Here is an 11293-nt window from a genome sequence, read left to right as displayed (position 1 = left end):
GCAATGCCTCCCAACTTAGTATCATCACAGAATTTCATTCGTGTACTTTTACTTTCTGTGCCCAAATCATGATTTAAAAATACTAAGTAAATCAATCCTAAGGAACTTCCACTGGAAGTTCTGCCCGAATATGAGGAAGAACTTCTTTACAGTGAGAGTGACRGAGCACTGGACCAGGCTGCCCAGAGAGGTTGTGGAGTCTCCTTCTCTGGAGATMTTCAAAACCTGCCTGGATGCAACCCTGTCTAACATACTCTAGGTGACCGTGCTTGAGCAGGGAGGTTAGACTAAATGATCTCCGGAGGTCCCTTCCAACCTCAACTATTCTGTGATTCTAATTCTGCTCTCTCAGGGCTATACTCTATCCAAGATTTTCTTCTTCATTTCAGCCTGTTTTTATTTTCCCCTTGTGTTTATCCTACAGGTGCTCTGACAACTTTGCCAKAGTTACACTAGAACGTAGTTTGGCTCTGTGTCTTTTCCATGGTGTTTAGACCTAACAATACAAAAACAATACAAAAGCACTTGTTTGGGGATCATTCTGCTCCATAACTGCTTAAGCTTTTCCAGAAAGGCAGTAATAGTTCAGCTTGTGCTCTTTACAGTTTCTGGAGTGGCAACCTGGACTCTTTTAAAAGGGGCTGCAGCACTAATAATAAAAGGAGTATAATTAATTAGCATGGTGTCACCACACTTAATTTATAATTATGATAACAACAATTTTTTTGTGAGCTCCTGAGTGTCATCTTTTGCTATTGCATTGAATCCAGTTTGGCTTCTAAGACCACCTACTTTCTGTTTGTTGATGAGCAATTTCTCAGTTGTGACTGTGCATTGATCAGGACCCATTTACCCTGGAGCTGCCTGCTGAAATGAAGGTTATTTTACAGAGGTTGATGGAAATGTATAGTCCAATTTATTRTTAGATATGGGAAATGCTTGGTTATTTATAGTTTTCCTTGGTCTTTCAAACAGACAAATTAGTCTGTTGGTTGAAGTCTGATTTAATATTACATACTTTTTTTTTCCTCTTCTGATTTTAGCCAAATATGTTGCAAATTCTGTTGTAACTTTGACAGTAAATACATCTGTTATAACACTGAACTGTAAATTGAAAATATGAATAAAAACTTCTTTATTACTCTAATTATTACAAGGATGGGTCTAATCAACACACAGTGAACCTGTCTGACTCATTCCTTATTTGACCTTCCCCTCTCAAAAAAAAATAATAAAAGAACATGACTTTTTTTTTCCCCTGAAGATTAATTTTGTTGTCCTTATAATTGCTTGTGTTCTTTGTATTTGGGGGTCAGCTGTTAAATTGGACTGTTCTATACTCTCCAATTTTGTACATGCATTTATTAATTAAATTGCCCTAATTTAAGGCTGTTCAGTTTTTATAAGAGTCCAATGAGTAATGTTAGTGAGGTCTGTGATGTAATTTTATCAAAATGTATTTATCTTTGCTTCAGCTTTGGGCCCACTGGATATTGCATGCTGGATTTCTGGCTGGAAATTCTGATAATATGCTTGAAGTACTCTATGAGATTTCAGTAGGGAAGATAAAACCTTCTGCAAAAAACGCACAGTGTTACTCTTGTGGACATTTTGAAATCTAAGCAAAATATCCTTGATGCCTGGATCTGGATGTATGCCACTTGGGCAGCTATGATCTAGCTGTTCATTTGATTCCTGTTCTAGAAGAGCAGCAGCTCCATCGAGTATGACATACAGTGAGCTGTTAAATTGGAAAACATGTTTATTTTTTTGGTACCCAACCAGAGAGATTTAAATGTGTGAATGACTCACCCCAGTAGTTCTCCTGGTGCTCTCATTATTATGTGGTTCTGGTTATTAAACGGAAGGTGGCGCTTTGGGCTCTTCTTAAGCAGCACAAGAAGGGCGAAAGGGTACTTACTGATGGTAAAGAGCTCAGTAATTCAATTTCTCAAGGCTTGCTTTATAATGAGAACTCATAATTCTTCCTGTCATTCCATTGTTTAATAGATGCATCTTTTAAGTGACACCCAGAGTTGGCTTTTAGAGCAGGAGACTAATTAAATACTATGCGCATGAAACTGATAATATCTCAGGGAATTACAGATTATGTACTCATTGGAGACAGTTAGAAGAACAGAAGTTTGTTCACCATATCATTGCACAGCTGTCTGTCTCTAGTCCTCCATAGAAACGTGGTAACAGAACTATTGAAGACCAGTGGAAAAAAGAAAATTATATCCATCATACAAATGACTTTTGCAGATGCAGTTACATTAAAAGGATTAATTTTTTCAAAGTTAAAAATATTCAAATCTACAGCTGTTGCTCAATGAAATCCAATGTAAGTGTTTTTTTACAAATATTGAAGTGTCTTGCCAATATGGAGAACTTAATCTGTGATAGACATTCTAGCATCCAGAGCTGGAGATGTAGGTAACTTCTACATGATCTGAATCAGCTTCTTTATTAAGATTCTGTCAAACTGTGCTTTTTAGTCTGTTTAAAAATCAGCTGTGACTACAGGTTCTTGTCTAATTTTAGACTGAGAAACTTGATACAATAAGAACTTACTATCCAGTAGTAGTTGTTCTCTAGAGCTATGCGACTCCTACCTTTGCTTGCTATATAGTCTGCCAGGACATCATTAAGATTAGAGCTTGGAAACCATGTGACTCTAAAATGTAAAGGAAACCATTTATACTTGATTTACACTGAGAGTGAAGAATAAATCCTCTCAAGCTGTGGATAGTTGCAGAAGACAGGAGATTGCCTGTCAGAAGTGAGAAACGTTACATGGAAATTTGTATCAGCCCTGTGACACAGTTATTGAGTTCTTGGGAGTGGAATTACTTTTGTTTTTTAGGAGATCTCTTATCAAACTTCTAATCCAGAAGATTGTAAGATCTCTTATCTAAACTTCTAGCAGGGAGATGAGCTTTTCTTTCCAATATTCTCTCTCCACCCCCCCCCCCCCCCCCCGAATAGCATTCTTGCTTTTGGAAATGAATGAGGGTTTTATTTCTTTCTGCACTGTACGAGTATGCTGTGTTAGACCTCTTTAAGTGAGGTTTGGTTTTAAAGAAAACAACAGCAACAAACAGTCTGGCATTCTCTTTTTCAAAGGTATCCTAGAGTCTGTTTTATGGATGCTTGACCCGTGCTGTTTCAAGTGAAATCTGACAGTATCTTTATTAGAACTGTAAACTTTAACCTACACCCATGCATGTATATGTATACAAATATTTTTGTCCATGTAACACTCAAGATTTTTTTTTTGTTCTTCAAGGCCAGGACATAGCTTTTCGAAGACTGATTACTATACAGAGTTTTACTAACTCTGGTGGAAGATCATGGAAAAATTCCCTACTCTTAAAAATGATTACCTCAGAAGGTCTCAGTGATGACAGCAGCACATGTTTTTTTTTTTTWWWWWWWAAAAAAAAACTTTTTCTCTGCTATTAAAAATGTACTTAGTAGGTGCTTGCCATATTTTTGTAAGTGTTTTCAAAGGAATTGTGAAAGAGTTTGTTTGATCTGATCTTCGAGAATGTGTTCCCAAAATATGTTCAATTAAGTATTTAAACTTCATCATTCTCATGTGATTTTTCTGTGAGATGGCACAAATATATACAATCTATGGATGCTATGAGTACATTATTAATATGTAGACATTTGCAGAAGTCCACTGATCAAAATAATAACTGAAAGAGTATATGCAGGCTCATTAGACAGTGACCCAAGTATCTATTTTATTCTGACCTTAACTCTTTGCATTTCTAAGAGAACCTTCATTGCAGATACGTTCCTAGCCTGAAGAGGTTAGAGGTGTATACATCTTAGATGTTAGTGGAAGGCCTTTAGATGTAATTGAACTATGTGGTCAGAAAATCAGCAAAACTGCTTGTAACAGATACAAAACTGTCAAATACTTGTGCGTAAGCTGTATTTGAGCTTTACTTCTTTTTTTTTATTATTTGTTGTGCAGCAAAATCCTTGGGTAGATAGGCAGCAAAGCTTCCAGTCTTTTATATCTGCCCTTGTTTTTAGGGGATTTGATATAACTTCAGTCTGYTCTAGCATCATATTTTTGTTCTTAGTGTACTAGTATTATAGAATTCTACAGAACTCTTTTCTTACTGGTTCTGGCCTGGTTTATTGCAGCAGAGAAAGTGAGGATGTGTGTCTCGTGCCAGTAATTCTGGAGGTGATTACTGGCAGAGTCATCAACAATTATTTCAACTTGTGTAAGTCTTTAAATCCAAGTCAGAGATCAGTGAGTGAGAGTCTAGAACTGCCTTAATTGAAAGCAGACCTTTCCTCATTACAGATCTAATAGAAGTGAACCATTCACTGCAATTGTTATTTACTCTTTTTCATAAGAATTTAAACAACAAATAGAGTGCAGAGTTGTAGAAAGCAAGGAGTCCTCATCCATAAAGTTATAGCATGGATAGCAAGCTGTGAATAAAATAAAACTTGTGAATAGAGTGCAAACCCACAAGAGAAAGTATTGTTTAGTGTAAACTGGAGGTGTGACAAGTGATACAAAATTAAGAATATTACAAAGAAAAGCAGAAGACTTGCTTGCTACTGAGGAGCATTAGTGTGGGTTGTAATCACGCTGGGGCAGAAATCCATGCTATGGCACACTTGAAATGCACTGAAAAATTAGATGTTARGGTTTGCAATCTTCAGGCAGAGTGGAAGGAATGATTTTTAGTATTGCTTTTCCATTTTCAATTCATGATTCGTTCGCAGTTCCTTATTTTTTCTCCTCCATGTGCGTGCCAATTGTTAATCTTATAAATCATATGTGCTGTGTAACAAAACCAGGGAGTCTTTATCATTAATTATTGGAAGTTGACTGGAGAATAGCTCATGTGACCAAGGGGCATTATAGTCCATAGTCACGGTGATGACGAGCACAATCTAAAACGTCTGAAATCCAGAGAGTGTGTTAATGTGAGTAATGGAGGATAGAATATGATTCTTTTTCCCGGTTGTTTGATGCTGTGCTATCTAACCTTCAGCCCTTAGGGGACAAACAGTGATGGAGTACACTGTAGGAGAAGCTTAGAACTGCCCTGATTGAAAGCAGACCTTTCCTCATTACAGACATRATAGAAGCAAAACATTCAGTGCAATGATTGTTTAGTCTTTTTAATAAAAATATAAATGACAGGTACAGTGCAGAGTCCCAGAAAGCAAGTATCCTCTTCCCCCAAATTACAGCATGGGTAACAATGTGGTAAGCTTTCCTACCGTGCTTGTACATCATCATTTTGCTTTGTATCCAAGATGAGAATTTGAGGCTGTGACAGACAAGCAGTTCAATTTTGCTATGGCAAAGTCTGCTCTACCCCCTTGAGATACTTTCATTGACAGTAGACTAAGCAGCTGGATTTCACTGTGAAAAAGCTGAGTTGTGTGTGCATGTTCTCCACTGCTTGTTGTCTCTGCAAGGGCAAAATGGGTAGGTGAGGGACCACAGTTTCTTAAACTGTCATAGAGCAAAAATTTTGCTGCATTTCTCAGGCTGCAGTTTCATGATTCTTCCTCACATGTCGCAGGCTACTTTTACCTAATATCTCTGTCATGGTGGTAGTTGCAGTTATGCAGCCACAAAATCAACTGGATTGGGAAATTGATCTAGCTTTAACAAATTTTGAATGAGAGGGTGTGATTTAGCTTTCAGATGAATCAATAGCTTTATCCAGCTTGTGGGGAGACCATGAGACTGCTCACATGAATGCTAAAAAAGCTATGAGAAGGATGAAACCATCTTTTGCAGCAGCAGCTTGGGTTTGGCTTCCAATCAAGTGATTTGGAATCCATATGCTTCATCCACTAGTGAGGAAGCCAGTGGGGGAAAAGAGTTGTGTAATGTGAACGTCTGTTCTAGGAGCTTATGGACCTAAGCTGAAACAACTGTTTGCTGGAATTGGCCCAGTTGTTTAATACAGAAAACTGTATTTTTTCCCTTGTCATTACCATTTGTAAAGATCTGTATGAGAACTGAAGAAATACATGTATTCTGAACACAAAAGGTTTTTATATTCTTAAAGCACTGATGTTGTTTGGATTGCTGTAGGCAATTTACATTTTGAGCATCTGATCCAAGCAGCACTATGGCCATAGTTTTGTTAAGCTTACTTATTTTATGACTAAGGTATTTTGTGTGTAAGATAGTCTGACTTAAAATTTCTTGGCATTGCTAGTACTTTACAGGCCTTTGCACTTAGCTGCAGCAGTCCTTGTGATCTGTCTGTTCCATCCATTATCACAAACTGCTGATTTCATGCAGGCAGCAAGTATTCCAACTCCAAAGGAAGCCCTGAATTTTTACTCTGTGTAATGCATTCCAGTATAACAAAAAAAGTCTTAGTATAAAAGAGTACTGACTTGTTTCTTATGGTGCTGCTACATAAAAGGTGGTACTGGAGCAGCAAAGTCAGAAAAGATGGTCAGCTCTCAGTTACAGTAACTTGCATTTTGGAAATAGGGAGATAGGAGACCATTGATACTCAGAAAATACTGAGAGAGTTAGAATTATTTTTATTCTTCATTTGCAGCATGTGCAGAAAGGACGTAGGGAACATTTCAAAGCTGAATAGTGTATTAAGATGCAGTTCAGAAAGCTTTAACTTTCAGCATTTATAACTTCACTGGGGTTTAATCACTACCTGAAATCATTTCTCTTCTGATTCACAGCAGGTACCTGTTCTTTCTATACTCTCTCTTAACGTCTGTTTTCCTGTTTCAAAACTGAATTCCAGGAAATCTGCCTATGACTCAAGCAATACAGCATTATGACATGATAGTAGGTTTTTGTGTGTTGTCAGTAGTATCTTTTTTTTCTTTCTTGCTCACATCTGAATTGCTCTCTTGTGAGGTTAATTGAGATGAAATGACATAAAATGCTTCTGAGGATCCTCAAGTCATGCAGCAAAAGTGTTTACTATGCCTGTATCATTTCTTTATAACTGAGAAATCCATTGACTCATGCCATATGTTTTCAATTTTGAAGAGATTTTTAGAATTGCAGCTTCTGATGAGCCTGAACATAGTATCAGCCTATGTATGCATAACTAGCCCAAGCACTGTGAGGAACCTTTAGCATGTACCATATRCTTAGCTTTTTGCCCACCAAGACCCAGAGATACCACAATGAAACTGTTAATAACCACCTAGGATCTTAGTGATTCTCTCATTCAGGACCCTTCAAATTGGTTGCTAAGCTCTAGTTCCTGCTTTAATAGAGAGAAAACTTGGTCTGAGTTTTAGATCCTTTTTTCTTTTAAAGAGACCAAGGCAATTGCTTTAAACAATCTTCAGAAATGATGATTGGGCTGAATTGTAAGGACTAGAGTAGTTTAGCTGGATTGTGTTTAACATGCTGCCACGCGTCCTTGAAGCCAGGGAAAAGAAAATAGACTGGAGGCAGTAGATTGAGTGGTCATCCTCATCCTGTAGGTGAGCAGTAGGARGCTGTCACTGATTGATAAATACTATCAATGCATAATACCCTCAGTACTGAGATACTGTAACCTATAGTTCTGCGGTTGCTTTATCTGACTCAAGTCTGTACTGTTACTGAAAAACTCAGTTTTATACCTTGCATCCTTGTTTTAGTGGTAATAACTGTAGAGCTAGATGGTGCGCTCATCAAAGAACTGAACAGGCCTAAAGTCCTGCAGTGCAGTTTTCTCTTGTTTTATGGCCCCTAGAGCCAGTATAAGAATTAGAGAAGTGAATGTGGGAGGACAAAACCACTCTTTTTGTTAGCAGCAAAAATCTATGTTGAAAGAAGTAGAAGCTACTGATAGGCAGTGATTTTTCACCCATATGCATAACATCTGAGCATAGAAGTAAAATAGTGGCTGAAGCGGCTAATAGTTTCTTTATACATCAGAGCTTTGCTATTGTGAACAGATCAGTGCAGATTTYTAATGCAGGAAACTTAAAAATTCTTAGAGTAAATCATTATTTGTATTTGGTCTGTCTAGGCATCTTTTTTTTTCTTTTTTCTCTACAACGTCTCTCCATCTGAGAAAGGAGCAGGATGTTTCTTGGTAACCAACCCATTACTGTGTTTTAAGGCAGCTTTAATCTTACACAAATTAGAGGACCTTACAAAATAAATGAATGACCAGCACCAACAGCTTCTCTTGACTGTAAGAGGAAGTTGTGGTTGTTCAGCACATCTTAAAATCAGGATGCTTAGTACCATTTCTGGTTTTGTATCTGTTTTACTGAGAGAATATATTTGATAGGAAGGATGATAGCATCAACTTGACCTTTTCAAATAAAACACAATATTTCTCTAATATTGTTTTAAGCCTAGTTTTCTAATATTGTAACGTTTTCTGCGTGCTATATCAAGAATAAAAAAAGTTCTTTAAGTAACTGCTGTTAGACAAACTGGAAGTCCTTCTGTCCAGCAACAGAATCTGTTGTGAGTGTCTTCTGCATGGCGGTGTTTCCCTGAGGCGAGTGAAGGCATAGTGAAAAGTGGAGCTGTATATATTTGAAAACAAAAATAAAATAGAGGTGAATATTTCTTGAAAGGATCTATGGTTCCCAGGATGCTGAAGGTGCTAGCACTGTAGGTACCCTTGTAGAAGTTGTATTAAAAAATTAGCTAGTTTTGGCAAYTACAGACAACGTGTAGTTGCTGAGCATCATCAGTGCTCAAAAGCAGAAATTTAACTARTCTACAGGCAAGAACATAGACTGAACACACTCATCTTTTTTTCTTTTTCTTTTTTTTTTTAAGTATTCAGAATAAACGAAAGTCCAGCAGCTAAGTAAATGGGGAATAAATGAGGAGTTTGCAAAGTAGAACTTTTGGGTTGCATGTTGTTCTTACCCCAGGGGGAGGAAAGCGRGGAGCAGGGGGAAGGAGGTAAGAGGGAGGTAACAGAAAGAAACTTGCAAAAAAAGTGATACCTTAGAAGACTCTTTGGCAGAGCCTTCTTGATTTGTGAGGTTTTGGGGGTGGTGTTCTTTTTTTTTTTTCCTAGTTCTGAAAAAGGCAAATAATAGTTAGGTGTTATGATCTAAGCAGAATGGGTTGTGCGTGTTCTGCAAGGAGACAAAGTCAGTGATTGCTTCAGCTGTAACTTCTAAGCATAGCTCAAGTGTAATATTAGTCTCTTAACATGTGAGGCAGTTCAGAAAACACTTCAGTAATAAACCTTTTCCTCAAACTCTCATGTCTCACAAGAAAAAACACAAAGTAATTTTGAATGATCTCGCTATTCATAAGCGAATGATATATGTTCCCAAAAAAAGTCTGCACAAATTTCTCTGGCAGGCATATTGTGTACAGTGTGGCCTTGATACTGCTTTTACAAAAATCACCTTCTACTGTTCAGAAGTATAACAAGTTTGCTATGTGGGCTTTTCTCTTGGTTATATATATATATATCTATTGTACCTTGGTACATATAAGTCATACTAGTCAGTAAAAAGTGCTAAGGAAAATGCTCTGAAATGTCATTGTGTGGTATTCTGGTAGCCTCTGCATTTTTGGGATAGACAAGTCCGTGCAGTCTGAAGCAGTAAAGCCATACAATCCCTCATGAAGTTCAGACATTGAACTGGAACATGGGACGCATGGGTTTGGCTGTTGACTCTGTGATCGATTTATTTGGGTAAGTTGCTTAATTTCGGTGTCTTAGTTATAGATCTGCAAAACGAAGAAAGTAATGGTTTTTGTGCTTCATAGGCCTCTCCATTAGAACAAAATTCAGTGTTTTTGACAGGCCAGGTTTTGCATTGGTGGTGATAAACTGAATTTTAATCAGCTGCCCAGTATAGTTGTGATTACTCCTCAAATTTCACCAGTTCTTTTGAAATTTAACAGTTTTTAAGCCTTGCTGGACTGCTGAATTTCTGGGGACATTGTGAATATCCAAGTAAACCGCAACTCTGCATTACATATTTTCTATTCTTTTTTTTTTTTTACCTGAGCTAATTGTATTAAAATTCCTGACTTTTTAATGGACTTSTACTGATTCAAATTAAAGATGAAGTAGCACACGTGGACTTCTGCCACATTAATTGCTGTAAAAATGGTTTCTGCTGTCACTGTATCTGATAGAAATGTAAAATTTATTTCCTTAGTGTAACAACATATTATATCATATTAGATATCCTGAGGAAAATGAAGTTAAATATTACTAAACCATATTCTGCATGTAATTGACTGTGTTTTCTGTAATCAAGGCTGATGCTGTTCTGGAACAGAGTTTAGTGCAACTAAATTGTCTGGTGCTGGCCACATTTTGCTGTATTAGAAAGTGTAAGAAACACAGTAGTGACTTCTATGAAATAGCTTTTTTCCCAAACTAATTTTCCAGTAATCACCAGAAATTGGTGTATTAAGAGCCTTCAGTTTAACTGGTGATTTAACTCAGCACATCAGTGTTGGAATGCTAGCTACAGCAATTGAAAGAGTTCCTTTAATAGTTTCAGTAAGTTTTTAAATGTTTCTGACAGACATAGATGACATTCATCTAGATGCCCAGATCTTTAAATTATTTTTAAATACATATACTGAGTATGTCTTTTCTCGTCCCTTTTAAGAGCAAGAAGTATAAACCCCCCACAAACCCTACTACGTTAATATACCAGAAATGCAGCATAGGAGAATTTCCAACTTGTAGGGATAGTTTTAAGGGAAGTGGATGGCCTTTGGTTTTCTTACCATTATTCAGAGTCAGGATGATTCCAAATCATCATGGAGTGCATATTAAAATATATCAGTATAGAATTTCCTGGTAGTAGTCTTGGTGCTGGAAAGATCAATATCACATCATATAGGTCTAGTGCTAGTGGTATATGGCTTACTGCTTATCATTGTTCTGTTATTAGGTGCTGACATGTTCTGGAAAACTTGTGTGTCACTTGATGATTTCTCTTCCCAGATTGCATAGTTGAGTTTGTTCAGGTGATGTTAGTAATTAAAGTCATAGTGATTTAAGCAGTTACTGCCTCTTTTCTCGAAGTTATCCCTTCATCTGCTGAAGGATGTCTATATATTGCTCTCTTCTTGTCTGTTGTAAGTGAAAGTAAAACAGGTTAGCTTAAATCACCATGGTATTTCAGTGGAGTAGAAATACGTAGCAATCATTTGAAGGATGATCATATCTTAGAATTGTTCTGACTTAAGTGGTCTCACCATACTGCTGTTACACTGTTAGGTTAGATATGTAACAAGATTCTGTATTGAAAGGCAAAGAGGAGGCTTTTTGTATTCCCTGAATCAATGCTTTCTGACTCTAAT

Source organism: Rhea americana, unplaced genomic scaffold (genome assembly GCF_003343005.1).
Source record: "Rhea americana isolate MKP2758 unplaced genomic scaffold, rheAme1 scaffold_37, whole genome shotgun sequence".
In the NCBI taxonomy this organism is placed as follows: Eukaryota; Metazoa; Chordata; class Aves; order Rheiformes; family Rheidae; genus Rhea; species Rhea americana.
The sequence above is the reverse complement of the archived record's forward strand: the minus strand, read 5'-3'. Positions refer to the sequence as shown.